Source organism: Cherax quadricarinatus, chromosome 48, assembly GCF_038502225.1.
Source record: "Cherax quadricarinatus isolate ZL_2023a chromosome 48, ASM3850222v1, whole genome shotgun sequence".
In the NCBI taxonomy this organism is placed as follows: Eukaryota; Metazoa; Arthropoda; class Malacostraca; order Decapoda; family Parastacidae; genus Cherax; species Cherax quadricarinatus.
In genome coordinates, this window is record NC_091339.1 from 13,419,309 (window position 1) to 13,441,242 (window position 21,934).

Consider the following 21,934-nt stretch of genomic DNA (forward strand, 5'->3'; position numbering starts at 1 on the left):
CCCATGCTGCTTTGGCCCGCCTCATAGTGAGCGAAAACTCATGAGGCTCTAGTCCACTGAACCACACAATGAGGATTGTACGGTTCCGTGGACTAGAGCGCCATGAATTTTCGCTCACCGTGAGGCAGGCCAAAGCAATATGGGATCGACTCCTTGGTAGTCGCAGTGTTGTTGTTATTGATTAATACCACTCGTTCGCGGCTACAATAATATAATATATAATATATATATATATATATATATATATATATATATATATATATATATATATATATATATATATATATATATATATATATATATAAGTTTTCTTTCAAATTAATAAGTTAATTTGAAAGAAAAAATAACCAAAGCAGAGATAATAATAACGAAATTGATTTGAAAGTATTTTTTTAAAGTTCATTGCCAAGTTTACTGGTTTGAAATGGAAAACGTTGAATCATTCGTGTAAAGTACAAACCAGTTTCCAATAACAGACAAAAGCATTAGGCATGTTTCAAGTAGCATGTTATACTGTAGTTATGCAGCATAAATATATGAATGTTAAGTACTGCTTACCGCGGTTAATGCTAATAATGGGCAACTAGTGTTCAGCTACGGGTCAAGGTCTCGGCCCAAGTGGTTCATTAACTGCTTTGGAGATCCGAAACTGAACTTGTCTGAGCTCCTTGCCTTCTATGTGCCAGTTCCATTGACTGTGTGTGGGTCATCGAGTCGCACTGCTCTACATTAACACCCAAAGTTATATACACAGAGGTGTGTCCATATACACCGAGAGGTGTGTGTGTGTGTATCTTAGTGTATATACACAAAATTTACTTTAATTTCCATTTTAGTGATTACAGTGCCCTTGAACGGTGATATACTCTCGACACGCAACATTAATGACCCTTGTGTTGTCGGAAAGCTTTTAATCTAACAAAATCAACTAATATGGAAGTATAATTTAATAACTTAAATACTGGATGAAATAGTATATACGCTTGTCATTCCCTTTGGTGTATACAGTTCCGCCTCTTTGCCCTAGTTATCCGTGTATTTGTGTTAATGAAGCAAACGCGCATTTGGGACGTGCTAGTGTGATCCTTGTTTCATAGGTGCTGGAGTCTAGGGTTAATATCTAAGCATTAGCGTCTATAAGAAAATTGGTATTTATAAGTGTTCAATATTTCAGTGTTTATACAAGTGTTCATACAGAAATATTCCTACAGAAATATTCCCACAGAAATATTCCTAAAGAGGTGTTCATACTGCACTGTTGCTGACAAAGGTGTTTCTGACGAATTTGCATACAAAAGTGTTGGTAACAAGTGTAGTAGCTTGATCAAAGTGTCGGTAGAGAAAGTGGTGATAGAAGAGTTGACAAGTGTTGCTTGTTAAAGATTTACTATCAATGTGTTTGACAAAAATGTTGGTAAGTGCTACGAAGTTGTCATGGGCAGTGTTGAGGGCAAGTCATGATTTAACATGTTACTTTCGCCTAACATGTTTAAGTTAACTAAGATATGAAGGCTTCATCCTCTCCTGGCAACGCACTTCATCAGCGCATCATCTGCCATCATGGGAAGGTGAGCTTCATATATGATACCGAGATGATGATGATAATCTCAGTTTTACTATACTATTAGATTTGTGTATGTGGCATAACCCAAGAGCTGGGTGATAAATCCCAGTTTATATGTTGAGCATACCTGAAGAAACAAGGAGCAGACCGACTACTCCACTTGGGATACTTCTTGAAAGTGTGGGATGAAGGGAATAGCTTGGGATACTTCTTGAAAGTGTGGGATGAAGGGAATAGCTTGGGATACTTCTTGAAAGTGTGGGATGAAGGGAATAACTTGGGGTACTTCTTGAAAGTGTGGGATGAAGGGAATAACTTGGGATACTTCTTGAAAGTGTGGGATGAAGGGAATAACTTGGGATACTTCTTGAAAGTGTGGGATGAAGGGAATAACTTGGGATACTTCTTGAGGGTGCAAATTAAAGGGTAAAACAGGGACTGGGAATCTTGTATAATACTGTAACTGAAAATTTATGCTTAACCCATAGTATATTAATTATTGTTGTATACCTTGCAGGTAAGTGAGAACTAATAACTCATCGTGGGACAGCACGCCATCATTAAGGTAAGTGCATGGTTTACACTTGTTTTCATTGATATTGTTTCAAAACGTCAGCATGTATCGCGTTTACTAATATTCGTAATAAGGATGAAAAGGATTAATTGCTAATACAAATATTCACCGTGCCAAGAGGTCATCATAATTCCCAGCTTTGTTTCCCAGTGGACGTGGATACTTAAGATCCCATACATTTGTTTTGGCCGTGGAGGACGTTATATCTTAGTTGATTATGATATACATTTATTTTAACTTCACGTCCTTGGTTAATTTTTGTATACCCCCCAACCCAACTGTAAGTTAAGGACATCATAACCTTCCCTCCGTGAACTTATATAAAGATAGCCTCATTCCTAGGCTACTGAGTGTTAACTCTCAAAGTGAGATAGCCATAACTCTCCCTTCTCTTTAGAACAGTAGTAACCCAATTTTGTCCACAACAGTACTGACTTAGCAACAGTTTGCTGGGGTGCTAAGAGACATTTTCGAGATGTAATCCCCCTTCGCCGTCAAAAAACAAGTTTGTAAGAACTGAGAAGCTGCCAATGTTTGAATGTGATATCTTTCAAAGATCAAGCAGTAAGCGCACGCGGCATATAGCACTCCAGTAGTTTTTCATTAGCTATGCTTCTCATAGCAGTTCGTCATAGTTCTTGCTAGTACTGAAAAGTTGTGGTTTTTCATTTTGGAGCTGTGAATCATATGCTTTCTATTAAGACCTTCGCAACGCAAGTTCGGGTCGGGATTCTAGGTGTAAGACCTCACTGTTCAAAGAGGCAGTGAGGTTGTGCAGTATCGCATAACCTCGCCTCCTCCTTAACCATTTTAAGTCTAATAAAATTTCTGGCGTGGATTATAAAATAAAAATAACAGGCATGTTCATTGAAAGAGGGTAATAATTAAATATACAACTAATAATATTAGTAACAATTTTGAAACTAATTGTTCCGTGTGACGGGTAGATCTTCACGTTACCAGTTTGGCCCAATTTGGCTCGCAGGATACCGCTATACACATGGGCCGCACTGCTGACTCTATCTCCATGGTTTTTAACTTAATCTTGGTGAAAAAAAAATCCTGTTTCAAATATGATTTGTAACATTTCATAAAAAAAGTCGACAACCAAACAGTAATCTTACTTATAATGGATATTTTTTTTCGAACAATGATCCAAAAGATAAAGCAAATGTTAAAATTTTGTTTATGATTTTAGATATATTGTCACTTGTGAGATGGAGCAGTTCATTTTGTAGTTCAAGTGTTAAATTCAAATCTACGGTAGATTCGGACATCCTAAAAGAAAAAAGAATCACTTAACTAGTGATTTTTCTTCAGTTTTCAAACATCTTTTTTAGAAAATGGTTACAAAAATTCGAAGACAAAACTGAGAAATGTATTTGCATAGGAACTTTCGTTTTCGCTTAAAATTTGTTCTTTCATGCTGGTCAAATCTTGTTACTGTATTATTCCGATACACTGAACAGTGTGCTGCATTAATACAGTAATTAGAGTGAACTTGAAGTCTGTCTTGCCGCAGCAGTGGTAATGTTTTAAATGCTTTGATTTATTCAGTGACGATAAAATCCTTCTCTATTGTTTGTAACCTCAAATTTAGTAAGTTTTTAAATATTAAAAAAAAATTCTGGTAAAGCAGACATCTTCAATATCCAGATATAAAACAAATATGTCAGAAAAAAATTCTCGAAGAAGCCTCTCAAGAGTCCAGTCAACTTCGTTCAGTGATGTTAATCCCTTATGCCACGACTTTCGGAACCACGATAAAACTATCGTTAGTACCCTTGGAAACCAAGGCTTAAAAAGGAACAAAAGTGGTTCAAAGTAACATCGTTACTTGCTATCAATATTTGTCACAACTCGACTAGTTCTTCCAGACATATTTACTTCACCATCACGTGTAATTCCTTTTGCATTATGCAGTGTTTAATTTATATTTTCCAACCACGAAATCATGCAGCAGTGTGTATGTATGAGCTTATTTTTTAGTAAGGTCAACAACATGGTAAGTCTTGTAATATCGTCTTGCCGTACGCATCTCACATAAATCAACAGTACCGCTCAATTAGAAGTAACATTGCTCTCCAGTTGAAAGCAAATTCTCTAGTAGACTGTAGACGTGAAACCCGCTAGAATTCTAAATCCTCTGCAACAATAGTTACCCACCGAGACACCGACATAACCAAGAGAGCTGCACTTTAACTTGTATGCAGACTTATCATTATAGATTTTACTTACTCAGCCAAAGTGGCTTGAATAAGTTTCTCGGCAAATGAATAGGGTATATTCTGCTTATCAAAATTGCAATGTAGTATGCAACTCAGTGTGATGCAAGCTGTGCTTCATTAACAGTGGTTGGTTTAATATGAACTTGTACTGAGTTTCAATTCCTGTTTCCTCTTCTGGAAATATTCAACTGCATTCTTTGTTTCAAGGTGTTGTTTTAGTTTTGAAAATTTAAACTTTCATGAACAAAAATCTCCTTACAAATGGCATGCTATGGTTTAAAATCATTGTTTTGCTTCATAGTTCATAGTGGGAGGCTGACATGCAAAAGGCCTCTTCTTTGACAGGCATTTTCTCTTGTAGGTCTGAGTGTTTGCTATTCTTTACTGGTGCAAATAAGACTGATACGTTTCTGTTTTCCTTTTCATGATAGATCGATTCATTCCATTCTTAGGATGGGGTGAAAATAATCTGATTAAAGTGGTAGCAATATACTCCTCGTCAGACCCTCAGAAAACCCACAACTGAGGAACTTCCATACACTTGTTGTGTAGTCGCTTCACAGGAATGGAATTCCCGTGTCCTACCCTATTTCTACAGCATTTTCTAAGCATGTTGTCAATGAATTCTACAATTCCTTTCATGTATGACAATGCTCATACTTCAGATTTTATTAAATGGTCACCACACAGAGAGATCTAGCAGGGACGAACTGTTTCACAGGGCAGTGTCCAGTGCGACCACTTCTCACTTGCTTGTATTTTATCTCTTGGAAGGTCATTGGCTTCAAAGTTATTTACCATTTCATCATTTGGTGTAAAAACAAATTGAAGCATTTAATTCTAGACTGACCCCATAACATATTACAAGTAATGATTCTACTAACTGAACACTGGAGTGATTTTAGTGTTCAGAGTGAGCCGCACTTATTTAGGAAAATATTTATTGCAATTCTAATAAATATGTATCTAATGAAAATATGTATCGAATGGATACATATGAAAAAGACAAGGGAACCACCCTAACATGCAGAAAATAGGAACCACACATTTCTGACACAAGACCTACCTACCATGTAGGACATTGACCCTTCCACCCCACATCCTAAGGGCCACCAGAAGAAAGTCTCCTAATTTTTCTCGTATAGGTGCTTAAGAGTTAATGTGTTTTATATTGTTTTTCAATGGTAGTAATGTGCCATTAAAGGAAGACTCCGGATATTGATGAGTTTATTTTTATTTTTGCAGTTTCTAGCGTATGTTTCAAAAAAATCATTAATAGAGCAATATATTGATGCCAATAACATTATTAATAATGGTTATATATATATATATATATATATATATATATATATATATATATATATATATATATATATATATATATATATATATATATATATATATATATATATATATATATATATATATATATCAGTAATAATAAATATTTATCAGGTACACGAAACATCTATGACTCAAGAAGTCTGCAGTTTAGTCGACTCAGAAGGCAATAGTGCGTTAAATTTATAGGTACATTCACACCCAAACAACTTCAAGTAGCGCTGAATTGTATACGACGAGCAATGTGAAATGCTTCTTCAGGGACAAATGTATTACGTTTGATGGTAACGTACTGACGCAGGGAACTGAAACAGTGCTTGCCATGTATTATATCTTTCAAGGGAGTGTCATGATGCTGGTAAACAACTCTTGATCCAAGGAACTGAAGCTACCCTCCCTCATTCCTTGGGTGGGTATGACTCTTACGGGTTTAACTTTTCCAGTTTAAAATTAATTTTAATGCATATTTAGATCTCGAAATCTCGCTAGGAATTTTTCCGTTATGTCGATATTATGTATCCTGCACTTAATGTATTTGAAAGAGAAGCTAAATGACGTAAAATATTTACAAGAAGTGCATTCGTAATGTGAAACGCCAAACCCGTGTGGGTCATCCAGCGTTTGTAGCAGTAGGCGTAGTAGTAATGCAGGCTCAATCCTAAGTCTGGTCATCAACAGACGGTCGCGCGAAGCTAATAGCCAGTTAGGCTAAGGATTCTTCTTGCTTAAAATAGCAGCCTCGTATTTTTGCTTAGAATGGCAGCGTTATACTTAAGTGAGAGAAATAAGATTCAAAATAATGTCCGTGTTTCTTCGGAGGTTCTACGGGATCCTAATGGCTTGGAAGACATTGTCAACAATAATGGTGATGAGAAGACGGAGAAACTTTATAAACACGGTGTTTCTGTCGAGGAGAGTTGCGATAAAGATTTTCACGAGCGAACCCTTGTTTTAATCAAGTCTTGCCATGATCTTGTTTATTTAAATTACTTTGTCAACGAGGTGGGTAAGCATAGTCATTACGATATTAATAAACACTAATTTTCCTAAACCAGGTATTAAGAACCAGTCGGGGCAACCAAGCTTCAGCTGTTTATATAGTGTTAATTTACTGATAGTTATTCTGGTAAGAAGTTAAGCAATATTTTCGATAATTAGTTCTGAAGCCGTAATACTGTTTGATCTTTGTGGCGGTTGAAAATATCACATTAAACAATAGTAAACTAATTGCGACAATGTTATTAAATATAGTTTAGAAAAGAGTGATTATATATATATATATATTATATATTATACACACAGCACAGGGGACGATAAAAAACACATAAACATAGCTGTGAATAGCGCTGACGAGGATGTCACTCTCATCCTCCCGCAGCCCTGAGTGTTATTTACATGCAAATGTACCTGCTTTTACGACCCCATCAAACTCTCGGCGATGATGCGACGCCAAGTAGGTTTTGGTACTTAAAAGAAAAATCAGGTTTCACTTTAATGCAGATTTATATTAACACAGATACAAAGGGTTTGATTTTTAAAAGAAAATATTTTTTATTAATTATAATATGGCATTCGTGGGGAATCACTCAACCCGTAGAGGGAAGGGGGGGGGGGTGCAACGCCTGTATAAGACTAATTCAATCCAAGTAAAGGATGGATGGATCTAGTTTCTGGGATCAAAAGCCCTTCATCATGACCACCCCATCCCCCATACTCACATCCTCCGTTCCAGGGAAATTCAATTGAAGTTTTATTATTAGACGAGGATTTTATTTTTAACTAAAATCAGTGCCTTGACTTTGCCTACAACCCCCCTCATTAACACCCCCTCATTAACACCCCCCTCATTAACACCTCCCTCATTAACACCTCCCTCAATAACACCCAATTACTAACGTATTCTAGTAACGTATTATGTATATTCATAAGACATTAAGTTATTGTGACTCATCTTTTATACCTTGGAACAATTCTTAAATAACTGCACTCTTGTGTTGGCAATGATGCTGTTCGGGTGGGAAAAGTTATATTAAGTTTCCTTTCCCAAGAGTGCGTTACTACTTAATGTATCTCTGCGAGTCATCAACCCCTCAAGGAAGGTTCCTTGATGTTGGTGAGGGGATCTTGATTTAGGGAATTGGATCTGTGCTCCAGTTCCCCGAATTAAGCCTGAATGCCTTCCACATCCCCCCCCCCCAGGCGCTGTATAATCCTGGTTTAGCGCTTCCCCCTTGATTATAATAATAATAATAATAATAAAGCGAGTCATCAAAAAAGATATATTTTCAACAGTTTTCTAACCTGTGTTTATTCAGGATAATGGGTAGAAAGCAAAATTTTTTGAAAGTGAATGAAAATTAGACCATGTCGTGAACTTTCACAGACAAAACATACCTTCAACGGACAACTTTAAACGCTAGGCTCTGTCCGGCACAATTATTAAGTTAAAATAGACTATGATGGTTGAGAACGGAACGAAATTTCGTCCATTGTTTCATGTTTGGGTTTTTAATTGCTTCACACTTTCTTTTCTTCGTATGGTGAACGCAGTACATTACGTAATGTATATTGAAGATCGAACCGCCATCTTAGCAGTTACAAGTTCAGCGCTACTGTACCAATTCAGACACACAGAATTGTATGTGGGTAGACCACAACTGTAGCTCAGCCCGCGTGAATATAAAATTCCTGACGCCACACGAGTTTCGTGGATGCTGCATCAGATCAAATATCCATTACCTCCCTGTTTCATCAATCCTGTTCAGTCCCTCATGCTCCTTCAGTTCTGCTTCATCACTGCTGCTATCGCTCGAAGAATACAACCATGTTTGAATCCCACGATAGCAGCTTATTCTTGGTGCAGACTGCAGTTGTTTACACAAGTTCAGTTGGCTGTTTGCTTTGTAAGGTCAACTGTCGACTGCACGAGGGTCATTAAGTCAAGCATACTTTAGTCCTTCAAATCAGGATGAAAGCAAAGTCTCTGTAAATACAGATTTTGTGTGTGTGTGGGGGGGGGGGGTGCGTTCGTTTGTTTTCGGCGTATATACACTGAATTAAGGTCACCCCTCATTTTCTATAATGCATATACCTGTTTGTATATATGCACAAAGTGAGAGAACGCTCAGTGTATATACACTGGCGAGTTTTTTCTTCTCATATCTTCAAATGTTGATTTCTTACATTTTTAAGCAATTTTCACCATGTTCGTTATTTACTATAGGTCGAGTAATACTTGGTTTTTCACATTCATCATAATATACACCGTAAGCTTCTCTATGTGCTTATTATTTGTGTGTTCCAGTCAAGGTTAGGTAAGATTTGTCAGGAAACAGAACAATTGTTTCCTGACGCGGGTCATGACCCGCCACTGGAGCTGCTGGTCATCTGACAGAGGCCTTCCACTGGCTTGCCGGTTCACCCCCCTTCCTTAAAATTAAAATAATAATTTTCGATTATGTGTGTCCAAGTTTGAAACAGGGGTTGGGGAAGCTAGGTGGCTTAAATATCTTAAGAATTTGAATCCACAGCTTCAGGCTATACCTCAACCTGTCTATATGCTCTTAACTGATAACCTCTACATTATATAGATTAACACATAGCAGCCTGAAACATCGTTCTTCACTAATTCCTCTACTTGTTTTGCACAGTTCATTGTATAGAGCTATGATCCTGCTATAGCACAGCTCATTTCAAAGCCCTTCCATATCTAAGATATACTACCGCCTTCTAGGCTGCGATCTATGGCAGTTTATTAGCACCCAGATACCTTCTGACTGGTACATAAACAATGAAGAATATACCAATTTTTCCCATGCGTCTCGCCCAACCCGGAAATCGAACCCAGGCTTTTTGGGTTGTGAGCCAAACGCTCCATATCTGGGCTATAAAATGTAGCACTTGAATAATTTCAGAGCGAACTATCCAAAGCGTTAATAAGGGGCCGGTTATTCGCCTGCAAAAAGGGAGGCTGTGTCTTGCTCGTCCTCCACCAGCATGAACAGCGCGTCTGCGAGGCCAAAAGGTAGTGGTATTTATTCGTCAAGGAACAGGACAAGTGTTTCCTGACATGGGTCGTAGTCATATAACCGGCTAAACTGACGGGTCTTGGTTACACGATGATCCTGTAATTAACGGATCTTGGTCATATGATGACCCGCTAACTGGAGCTTGTAGTCCTGTGACCGAAACTGTCCACTCTTACGGGTCCACTCGTTAAAATATTACCGGAAAAAGGCCAAGGGATATTAGCATTAAAAATATAGAAAAGAGCAAGCCTTTAATTAATACGATAATGTTTCTTTCTTGGAAAACTTTATTAGGTCAAGATTTAAAGCTCTTGGGCGAAACATTATCTCAGTCTTGGTTTGTCGTAAGTGCCTTTTTGTCGCTAAACAACATACGTGGGCATACCACCACACCGCTCTGTTGTATTATTTCCTTTGTGTAACCTAATTATACATACAATTAGGGAAACTAAAAGTTTAATAAACACTTGCCCTTGCTTAACTGAAGAAGGCAACAGCAGGGGATCGAAATATACAGTCCAGCAAATTTTCTTTCTCCATATGGGTTATTATTAAGCACAATTAGGTTAATTTACTTTAACCTAAGCTATAAAAACGTGGGAAAAAAATGGTGTAGACTTCGATCGAGAGGAAATCAACGAAATGTAATGAGGGCCACAAATCCCGTCCTGTTCATAATTACATAATCACTCAGACACAAATACGGATGTTAGATCATAAAATCACTCTAAAAATACTAACTCTTGTTACATAAATACAAACTGTCTCTTGTTAGAAAACATTCACTCACGTGTTAATTTCACAAGAGTTTGTGTAAAGTCGCCAGTAGCCGCTTAGTATAATATTTAAAGTAAATATCGTGAGCTCTTTGTATGCGGTTAATACAATTTACTAAGACGTTTTATCCACCATGGATTTTATAAATTTTCAGTGTAATGCATAAAAAGGAGCATATACATAGAGACGTATGGTATAGAGATGGAAGTGTGATACAACACATGCAGTAATGTTGCTCAGCCAAGAAGTACTGAATTCGGCCATGCTCACCCACTTAACTATAAACTTTCAAAGTTTCCACTTGGAAAAGTCTTAGAAAAATGTGATAAACCACTTAGCGTGTGTTAACATACTTGCCGGTATATTCTGCAAATAATACACATGAAGCATTTTTTTTTCGAAACTCAACCAAACACAAAATTTAATTTTTTGCCGTTGAGTGGCCTTTGAAGGGAAGTTGCTTTATGCCCTCTTTGATTCACACACTATCACCACCACTTTGAGTGAAAGGGGAAAAGAGACCTAAACCTGTAGGCGTTTTACACCGACTGGGAGAATGGGAGACAATCAGGTTCGAAGCAAGGGATGATAGGTCTAATTTCTTGGATCAAGAGTCGCTCACCCTTCTCAGTGCACTTCTTTAAGGGCTATACAGATTTAACATTTCCCATAAATATAATTAACTAACAAATATATTTAATACATGACGGATGTTTGGAAAATAAATTCCTATTGACAGTAATTTTGAAAGATATTGTGGAACGGTGAAGAAACTGTCTCAGTTGGATGAATTTTGAAAAGGTCTGGATAGCTATAAGGGTGCGGGAAACCATCCATCACTCCATATGCAAATCGGGAAAAACCCGAGCACTTAGCTTCCAAGGATGTGCAGAGAGGGAGAGGGAGAGGGGGGGGGCGGGAGGGAGGCAGGCAGGCAGGCAAAAAGAAAGGGGGAGGGGGAGAAAGAGAAAGGGGGGTTGAAGGGAAGAGAGGAAGAGGGTGGTATCCGAATAACAATAAGAGCTCATACCCCACAAAGAACAAAGAAAGATCAGTGCCTAGGTTAAGCCACGTCATCCATTTGATACTTTCAAGCAAAGGCTCGTTGAAACCCCTCAGTTCTCAACTTAGAACTAATCTACATTTTTACCTGTCATCATCTCGGACTACTTGCCAGTTGAAATTTCAATAAGGGAACCTTTATGAAGATTGAGACACTTGTGTAACATATGGGAATCTTCATTTAGGAAACGTTTCGCCACACAGTGGCTTCATCAGTCCAATACAAAGCAGAAAGGTGTAAGAAGAGTAGTAGTTTGAGGTAATCAGTCCCTCAGCCTGGAGTCGATGTGTTCAGTCCATCAGTCTTGTAGAATAGGGCCGTAGACGTGGCTTATATACTGTAGTCAGGTGAGGCGAAGCAGGGTACCTTAATCCTGAATTAATTCTCAGAGCCTCTTACTCACCAAGGATTGTATAAGCTTTACAAATTTAGCATATATTTGATTAAAACCACTTGTTTGTGAATGTATTAATATGTATACTGTTCGTGTAACTGGTATTCCAAACGGAAGGAAAATTAAATTAGTTCTGTAGCTTGTCACAGCCACGTATGTGTTCACATCACAAGTGACATGTCCAGTGCTACTGGGAACCTGACGTATGTGACAGTGATTACTAAATGATCTAGGACGTCTCGGAATTTTCGCTGGCTACAGTGCAGTTCGTTATCTTCGTCCCATTCCCACCACAATCCACCCTTCTGTTTATCCATTGACAATTGATCATTACAAGTTAATGCGAGTTTATATATCAGTAGGCCTGCTTTATATATATATATATATATATATATATATATATATATATATATATATATATATATATATATATATATCTATTATAATTTTTGGTGTGTTATTCGTAATTACATGTCAGAAAACTCTTCATGTTTTTAATTTCAGACTAGACTTCATATTTCATTAGCAGCGCTACAGGAAGCTACTCAAGCCTACACCTGATGTTGTCAGGGTTCATAAAAACGCTGTAATTATATTATTTAAATAATTTAATAACACTGCATTGTGGACAGTTTTTTTTTATCTAGAGTTGACGGCGTGGTGGGTGACAGCGGCCTCCTCTCTCCTGCTATAATTATTTATATTTCGAATAAAAAAAGGTAATTACAGAGGGTTATTGTGAGTATGTGACGTGAATTTTTTGAACAGATTTATCCCTTCATTATATTATAATGATATAATGAGGCAGATAATACTTTTGCTATATACTACTCATGGTATATGATAACCTTCGTATATAAAGGCTTTGTCTAGTTCCCTGTGTCAGCTCACCAGTATCAAGAGCGTCCTCGTGAAGGGACGTGGAGATGAGCACGGTACTTTACACATGGGTCTTATTCAACAGCTGGCTATTGTTCTTCTCGAAACGTTTAAGTATTTATTCTTAGGCATGAAACATGGAATATCATCCACATATCTGTACCATTTAGTCTTATCAGGAAAAATTCTTTTTAGTCGTTTGACTTCAAAAATTTCCATGTACAAATTTCTAGGGATTTTGTGACTGAGAAGGATGCCTAATTGACATGCCAAATTTTTGAGTGTAAAATTCACCACTAAAAACAAATTTTGCATTAAGTATACGAAGTTTAATAAGCTCATTGATTGTAGACATAGACAACAGTAAACTATTATTGCATAAGTCTTCAGATGGGTCAACTGGGACTTCTGTAAAGAACGATGTACCATCGAATATAATCATAGTAATAATTTTGGTTATGGTACTTAATTTGTCAATCAAATCTGTAATTATGTATATATATATATATATATATATATATATATATATATATATATATATATATATATATATATATATATATATATATATATATATATATATATATAAATATAGGGAGGTCCCGCCTCTAGAACTGGACTGGGGATCCTCATCCTCAGAGAAGATAATGAACGTAGTTAGGTAAAGCTGAAGACACTCCCTGGAACTGTTGAATATTTTCTTCTATCACCCACGATATTCTATGTGAACTTTATAAACAAAATACATTAACAAAGACACAAAGGAAGTAGAAAAACATAAATGACATCCAGTTCCCCGGCGGTGGGCCGTGTTCCCAGAATGCTGCGGGCATTTTTTCGCAGGACTGTATTCCTCTCAAAGAGGAAGCTGACCGCTCTGTGGTTCTTGGTTTCTGCTGCTCGTTTTTCACTTAATTCTTTAAGGAAATTAAGTACACTTGCCCCATGCTCACAGGGTCTCCGACATTACCGAGATGAAGTTATAGCAAGGTGGCAGCCCTTTGTATTTGTTTATCTAAGTCTCCCTGAAGCTAGTGGCTCCACCCCTTCAGCTTCAGAGTATGGCAAGTAGGTATCAGCACAGGTGTTGTCCCATGCGATCTGCTTACCATTCTTCCAGGGTAGCATGGCGACTCCATCTGGACGCTTTTGACTTTCGCAGAGTGCAACGGATAAGTGAAGTAGCAGCAACAGCAACACACACGGCAAGAATATATACAAATAAATTATATATAATATCGTGCCGAATAGGCAGAATTTGCGATCTAGGCTTAAATATCAACGCTCATCTTGCCATACAGGACAAGCGAAAATTTGTGTATGCAATAATTTCGCCAAAATCATTCTTAATCTAACGAAAAAAAAAAATTTCGTTTATTATTAAATTATTGTAAACTTAGGTAAAATATATTTAGTTGGGTTATTCTAAAATAAATTGTTCTTGTTATAATAAGGTTAGGTAAGTTTTCTAAGATTCTTTTGGTGCAAAATTAGAATTTTTTACATCAGCATTAATGAAAAAATATATCTTTAAACGTATAAGAGAAAATTTTTTAGAAAAGACTTTATTTTAAAAGAGTTCTTGCTAATTGACCAGTTTTACATATTCGGCACGACATAATATAATATATATATATTTATATATATATTTATATATATATATATATATATATATATATATATATATATATATATATATATATATATATATATATATATATATATATATGCGCAATAAGATCACAGTAAACAGGTGATTTCAGAATATGCAAAACAACCACTCTGAAAGAATAGAGAAATTCCAAGCGCTTTCGTCACGAAAGCGCTTGGAATTTCTCTATTCTTTCAGAGTGGTTGTTTTATATATATATATATATATACACACCAGACTGTCAGTATCGGTTTAAAACAGCCAATATTTTATGTAATATTCATATTAAATGTGTGCTTAAAATATCAACATTAATACTCTTCCTCACAGTTGAGAGCTTTGCGCGCGCGCGCGCGCGCACACACACACACACACACACACACACACACACACACACACACACACACACACACACACACACACACACACACACACACACACACACACACACACACGTACACGTACGTACGTTATGAAAAGCATGTTCACTAAACTTTCTTGACTTTCTGCACTCCCTGAAGTTGGCAGCTGCTTCTTCATGCCTGCTGTACTGGAGATTCGTATCAGCCAGTGTAGATGGGAATGTGTAGTCCCACACCATCTGCTTGTCTTCTCTCCAATTTTGCAAGGTAATTCCATGTGGATGCATAGTTGGGGCGGTTCCCGTATTGCAGGGCATGTAGAAGTTGCATGCATTCTCTCAATGTCAGCCTCTTCATTTCTTGCAATCTTTTTCTTAGTCGGCAAACAAGACTATGGTGCTCGAATTGTTTAATCGATGAACTTCTGAAGATACACCTGTGGTTGACGAGGGAGCAGCAAGGCAAAGTACAGTGCCGGTATAAATAATTGTCTGCTAGTCGAGAAATTTACCTAGAGTAATTAGGGATGGCTAACAATTACCCTCATGAGCTCTGGCTTTTCCAGAGACACAAGCATTGTTGGGGCTATATTTTTCAGTATCGGGTTATCCTAGTGCAACTGCTTGTAGCTGTTAGAGGAAACCTAACTCCATTTATGAACACTGGGTCTTAAGTTTTTACATTGCCCTGCGGTGTTGGGGAGACTCACTACTGCAAGTTGCTGGATGCTGCACACGGAGACAGAAATGCAGGAAACGCTGGGGTGCCTTGCGGACACCTATGCCTCCCAGGTTGGCTGGAAGTATAGCTTTTTTAACATTTCAATAATATTTCCCCTTACATAAACCAATAATTTTTTTTATCCTAGACATTACTACAAATTTTACTGGTGGTAGTTTTCAAATACGTGTTTTTTCTTTGATAGTGTGTAAATTTTCCTGCAGAAAGAAGTTTCGTGGTAGTAGGTAGGACACTATCACCTGTGACACAGGAACACTAGAGAGAGAGAGAGAGAGAGAGAGAGAGAGAGAGAGAGAGATAGAGAGAGAGAGAGAGAGAGAGAGAGAGAGAGAGAGAGAGAGAGAGAGAGAGAGGGTGGGAATTCAGGAGATTAATGAAATAAAAATATCCGGGACCAAACTGTGATTTAATATTTTCATGTAGTTTTCAAGCGTTTATTTTTTTTCGTGAGTGAGTACGAATGAATCTCTTGTCCTGTATAATTCTGACATCATGTTACCACAGTTTTTAAAACCCAAAATCAAAAAATATATCTTGTTTTGGTTGGTGAATAGAGCAGGAAACGCTTAAGGTTTTCTAACATATATATATATATATATATATATATATATATATATATATATATATATATATATATATATATATATATATTATACAATGCAGAACAAGCCACATGGGGGACGGAAATCTTTAGTTCTAGATCTTTCTCGTGCGTCGTCAGGAGCTATGTAATGTTGCAGGACAGCAATAGATAGGGGAAATTCTCTAAGGCAAGGCAGAAGGTATCACTGGTAATCCATGTTAGAGTGAGAGGTACCACCGACCCCAACACCTACCCTACATCCCCTCACATCCTTCCGAGGGTAATGGAAGGTGAGTACCTGAGAGAGGTTTACAACAAGCAAGTTACAGAATAATAAGGAAATGCAGTACAAAGCCCAAAACCGCATCAAATTTATAGATGATCTATTACTTTATGGAATCCTGTTTCTTAAGTGGTTAATACTCCCCCAGATTCAAGCTGTATGTAACATTGCATTTTTTTACGAATCAGGTTAACTAGTTGTTAGCCTATAATACTGTGTCAGAGAACGTCGCAGAAAGTGTCAGCAGGAAAGATCTCTATATATTTATTTACTATAACATATTTACCTATCTTCTCCATGATACCTTCTGCCTTGCCTCGGAGAATTTCCCCTCTTATCTGTTGCTGTCTTGCGCAGCTCCTGACGATGCACGAGAGTGCGAAAGAATAAATAAATTAATATATAATATATTTATTATTATTATGTCGTGCCGAATATGGTGGTTTTACCATGTTCATCCCCTTGTCCTAGAAGATCCTCTGATGCCTGACTGACAGCACATTAAATCTCAAAAATTCTCTTCTCCATTCACTTTGTACTGCATTTATGCCTGCTGAATGCTAAAGCCTCTACTTGTCAAACCCTTCACGGAAGATTCCTTGATGTTGGTGAGGGGCTCTTGATTTAGGGAATTGGATCTGTGCTCCAGTTCCCCGAATTAAGCCTGAATGCCTTCTACATCCCCCTCAGGCGCTGTATATTCCTAAGGGTTTAGCGCTTCCCCTTGATTATAATCTACTTGTCAAAACCTTCACTCTCTCCATTCAACTCTTCCTTTGATGTTTTTAGGCCCATAATGGAGTATGCATCACCAGTTTGAAACCCACACCTGGTCAAGCACGTCAAGAAATTAGAAAAAGTGCAAAGGTTTGCAACAAGACTAGTTCCAGAGCTAAGGGAAATGTCCTACGAATAAAGGTTAAAGGAAATCGGATTGACACTGGAGGACAGGAGGGTTAGGGAACACATGATAACGACATATAAAATACTGCGAGGAATTGACAAGGTGGACAGACAGGATATTCCAGAGATGGGACACAATTGGAAACTGAAGACTCAGATTAGTCAAAGGGATGTTAGAAAGCATTTCTTTAGTCATAGAGTTGTCAGAAAGTGGAGCAGTCTGGCAAGTGACGTTGTGGAGGCAGGAACCATACATAGATTTAATACTCATGGAGCAGGGATAGAGAAAGGACCTAGTAGCGATCAGTGAAGAGGCGGGGCCAGGAGCTATGACTCTAGCCACAAATAGGTGAGTACGTAGACACACACACACACACACACACACACACACACACACATACAAAACTTGTCACTGTAGCTGTGTGACACGAGATGAACACTGACGCTACCCTACAGCCACGCTATCATGCCACCAATTGTTATGCATCTCTCCTCTCAAACCTCCTATATTATCTTAAAAATCCATCGGCTCCCATTCGAATCAGTTTTAACTATATTACAAATTTGCCTTTCAATCATCCACTCTAGACGAGATTTATGTGTTACAAGTTTGAAGTCAAAGTGAAGATCCCATGTCAAGAGTAATATTCATTAAATATCAAAATTGTTATTTCAGGATTGAAACCTTTTAAATCTTTTTCCGTTTTTGCTTTTTTATATACTCCTCTGTTTATCTGCTCATGTTTCAAATTATAATAAAGAAGCGGTAAACCTACAAGGGTCATTCATGTTTGAAAAACCAACTTATTTTCATCACTTTACCTATTAATTAAATTCTCAAGGGAGTTCCTTGAAGCTGCTGTTGGGACTCTTGATTCAAGGAATTAGAGCTACCGTCTCCTTCCTCGGATCAAATTTGACTGTCTTCTATTCCCAGGCTTAGACTATAATACTGAACATAAAGCAAATTCCGCAAAAAATGTATATAAATAATGGTTATAAACCACAGTACTCTCCAGCTAATGCATCCAATCTCGACTTCCTGGGTGTGAAGTGTTCGCTTGTGACTCAGTTTGAGCTCTACTTTCCGTAGTATTTTTATATCCTCGCCCTTTGTAAATACCTAGCTGAAAAGATATACCCGACTCGGTCCTTACTGTACTTGCCTGTTCTCTGAGAAACCTCCGCTGCTGATAGGAATAATTATGATTATATCTTCGAAAAACTGCCTCTTCAAGGGGAGCTCCTTGGCGTGGTGAAGAGGCTCTTGGTCTGAGGAATTAGCCCTGTCGGTCTTCTTCCTCAGACCGAACCTAATTACCCCCCATTCTCCCCCTCCCCTATCCCATCCTCCCCATCCTCCCCTTTTTCCATTCCTCCTCCTCCTTCTCCTCACCCCTCCCTTTTGCCCTTCCTCTTTTTGGCCTTTGGGATTTCTCCCACAGGCACGCTAGTTCCTAGGTAGGGGAAAGGACACCAGGGTCCATCCCATTCCATTGAGGTTCTTGGCGGTGGCGTAGTTTGCCGTGGAATCTGGATTGCCTGGGGATGTCCCGATCCCTCTCCGGTATCCCGGAGTAGCTTTGGGTGTCTTTCGGGCGACAGGTGTATCTCTGGAAGCCACCTTACGGATTCCGGGGGTGGTGGCCGAAGGAGGTATGCTTTGTGGCGGATATCCGGCTGCCCTCTTTTGTCCACCGAGGTAGCTTGGTAGATGTGAGGTTGCTATCCCGGATTGCTGGTTTACTGGCATGAAGGGTAGGGTATGGCACGGGTTCCATGCTGCATCTGCGCTACTAGCGGTGTTGAGGTCCTCTTGGGCGCGGAGGGAGATTTCCGGCCCTTTCATTCCTCCTGGGAACTATTCCTCCCCGCTCCCCCCATTTTTTATTCTTTTTTTTATTTTTATTTTCTTTTCTTTTTTTTTCTTAAAAACAAAAAGCAAAGGAGTAACCTAACCATGGCAGCCCTAGTCCATGAACCCACTACCCCCGGGCCCCTTCTTGATACCGCACCCCATTCTGACCCTGCCTTGTGTTTAGACCACTTTTCGGACACTCCTGATGCCCCTGTACCTCTTGCTGGTGCTGTTTCCTCACCCGCTTCAGGTACCGGGGCTTCAACTGACTCCTTCGATTTGTCTGAACTCCGCTCTCCTTTGACTATGCTTCCGGCTTCTCCCTCTACGGTACGGCAATTTTCGAATCGCCCGCCCATTTCACGCCGGACCAACTCCGGTCCTACTCCTAAACGCCAACGTCAATCTCCTGATGATGCTCCTTCGTTACCTTCCCATTCTACTCGGAAAAGACAGACACGTCAAGCACTCCCTCTCCACGCTCAGTTTCGGACCACACAATGGACTAAATTCTTTACTTTAAGACCGACTTCTTCTGCCTACCTTTCTGACCCTAGTATTGGCAAAGCTCTCCTGCGTCATGTTGGTAGAGATATTTCATTTCATGCTCTCAAGAGCGGTATGCGCATCGTCACTGTCCAGAATGCTACCCAAGCTCATGATCTTTCTCTCCTTTCGAATATCGATACTACTCCTATCACTATTGAAAAACATCTTTCTCTCAATTCTTGTAGTGGTACCGTCATTCTGCCCCATACCATAGTCCAACAGAATTTCCAGTCATGTGGCAATGACATTTTTGAACAGCTGGAACTCCAGGATCTCCCAATCCTCAAAGTAGACACTTATGTCCTTCCTGCCCGGGGGCGGAGACGTTACCCTTGCAATGTGGCTAGTTTAACTTTTGACAGCCGAGAACTCCCGTCCTCTGTATATGTCGCTGGACATCGGTTACAAGTTCGAAAGGTGATACCTACACCGCAACAATGTAGAAATTGCTGGCGTTTTGGTCACCCAGAGAAATATTGCAGATCTATGGCCGAATGCCCAGTCTGTGGTGCCGACGACAATTCTAATACATCTTGCAGTCAACTTCCATCTTGCCTTAATTGTAATGAAGCTCGCCCTTCGTACTCCCGCCGTTGCCAGGTCTACTTAAATGAACGTGAAATCCGTTGCCTCAAAGAGGCAGAAGGTCTCCCTTATGCTATGGCAGTTACTCATCTCCGCCTCCAAGGGAGACTACCCCGTGTTTCTTATTCTCGTGTTTCCAAACATCCCCCCACTTCTGGGGTCCCATCTTCTGCAGCCTCCTCTGTTGTTACCCCTCCCATAGCCACTATGGCATCTAATCCTTTTGCTGTCCTTGGCTCTGACGTCCCGACTACAACTCAGTCTGTTCTCACATCTTCGCGTCCTTCCTCACAAGCCCCAGTATCGACAAGACCTCGTACGACACCTAATACCAATCGCCCCTCTACTTCTCAGAAGTCCAAAAAATCCACATTGCTCAAATCTTCTTTGCCCCTTCCTTCCCTTCTTCCACCTCCACACTTTACCTTTCCAGTCTCTGTACCTAGTTCTTCCCCTCTCTCTGGCTCTATTACAAGTGTGGAGATTCACCCTCCTCCTCGTACTATGCCTTCCACCCCCGTCCCCTCCCAAGTTTCTCCCTCTTCTGCCACCTCCCAGGTTTCTGCCTCTTCTGTCCCCCCCCCACACTTCATCTCCAGTTTCTTACACTCTTCCCTCCCCCTCTACTTTGGTACAGTCCATTACTGTTCCAATCTTTACTCACCCTTCTCCTTCTATCTCCAATATGGTCTCCCATACATCTTTGAATTCAGAAACACTTGAAGCCATTTCAGAATATATTGCAGACTACACCTTCAATGGACACTGATTCACTTCCTGTTAGTTCTCTTCCCTCTCCTCCATCTTCACAACCCCAATCTTCGCAACGCTCCGTTCCTTTGCTACTTGAACGTCTTCCAATGCCACCACACGTTGACTTTTCTAACCCCTCAAGTCCGTAGGTGCCTTTACCTACAGATTCCTGGTATTTTCTTCATCGCCAATCATGGCCTATTTACAATGGAATATCCGCGGCCTCAGGGGTAATCGGGGTGAGCTTCAGATGTTGTTTTCCAGGTTTTCCCCTGTTGGTGCTTGCTTACAAGAGCCAAAATTACACTCTGCTGTCTTCCAACCTATCTCAGGCTATAATTTATTGTATTCTTCGGATCCTTTCTCAGATGGGACCTTTAATGAAAGTGCCCTTCTTCTACGCAATATTCCATACTGTCAACTATTTGTCCATACCTCGCTGCATTACACTGCAGCCCGTATCCACTTGAATAAGTGGTTTACAATGTTCTTTATATCTCTCCTTCTCGAGCATTTTCTATCCCAGACTTTGCCTTTCTTGTTTCATCCTTACCACCACCACTTCTGTTACTTGGTGATTTTAATGCCCACCATTTCCTCTGGGGGGGGTCTCATTGTGACTCACGTGGCATCCAGTTGGAGGCTTTTCTCGCCTCTCACCCCCTCCATGTTTTAAATACGGGTACTCCCACCCATTTTGATCCTCGTACTCATACTCTCTCTTGCATCGATCTATCAGTCTGCTCTTCCTCCACTGCACTAGACTTCACCTGGTCTGTTCTACAGGACTTGCATGACAGCGATCATTTTCCGATCAT

The 21,934-nt window shown here is 39.3% G+C and overlaps 1 protein-coding gene across 9 annotated transcripts in view; it reads left to right on the forward strand.

The window, feature by feature from the left end:
* The first annotated feature begins 667 nt into the window (after positions 1–667).
* Positions 668–21,934, forward strand: part of LOC128696139 (uncharacterized) — a 118,500-nt gene continuing 97,233 nt past the window's right edge. For 3 of the 9 annotated variants that reach the window (XM_070094870.1, XM_070094879.1, XM_070094871.1), the window contains exons 1-2: positions 686–756; positions 1,175–1,568. The gene's annotated coding sequence lies outside the window, so the exon portion shown is untranslated. Of the gene's footprint in view, positions 779–1,174; positions 1,569–21,934 lie in introns of all 9 variants that reach the window. The other 6 variants (XM_070094878.1, XM_070094876.1, XM_070094873.1 and 3 more) reach the window with 5 other exon arrangements.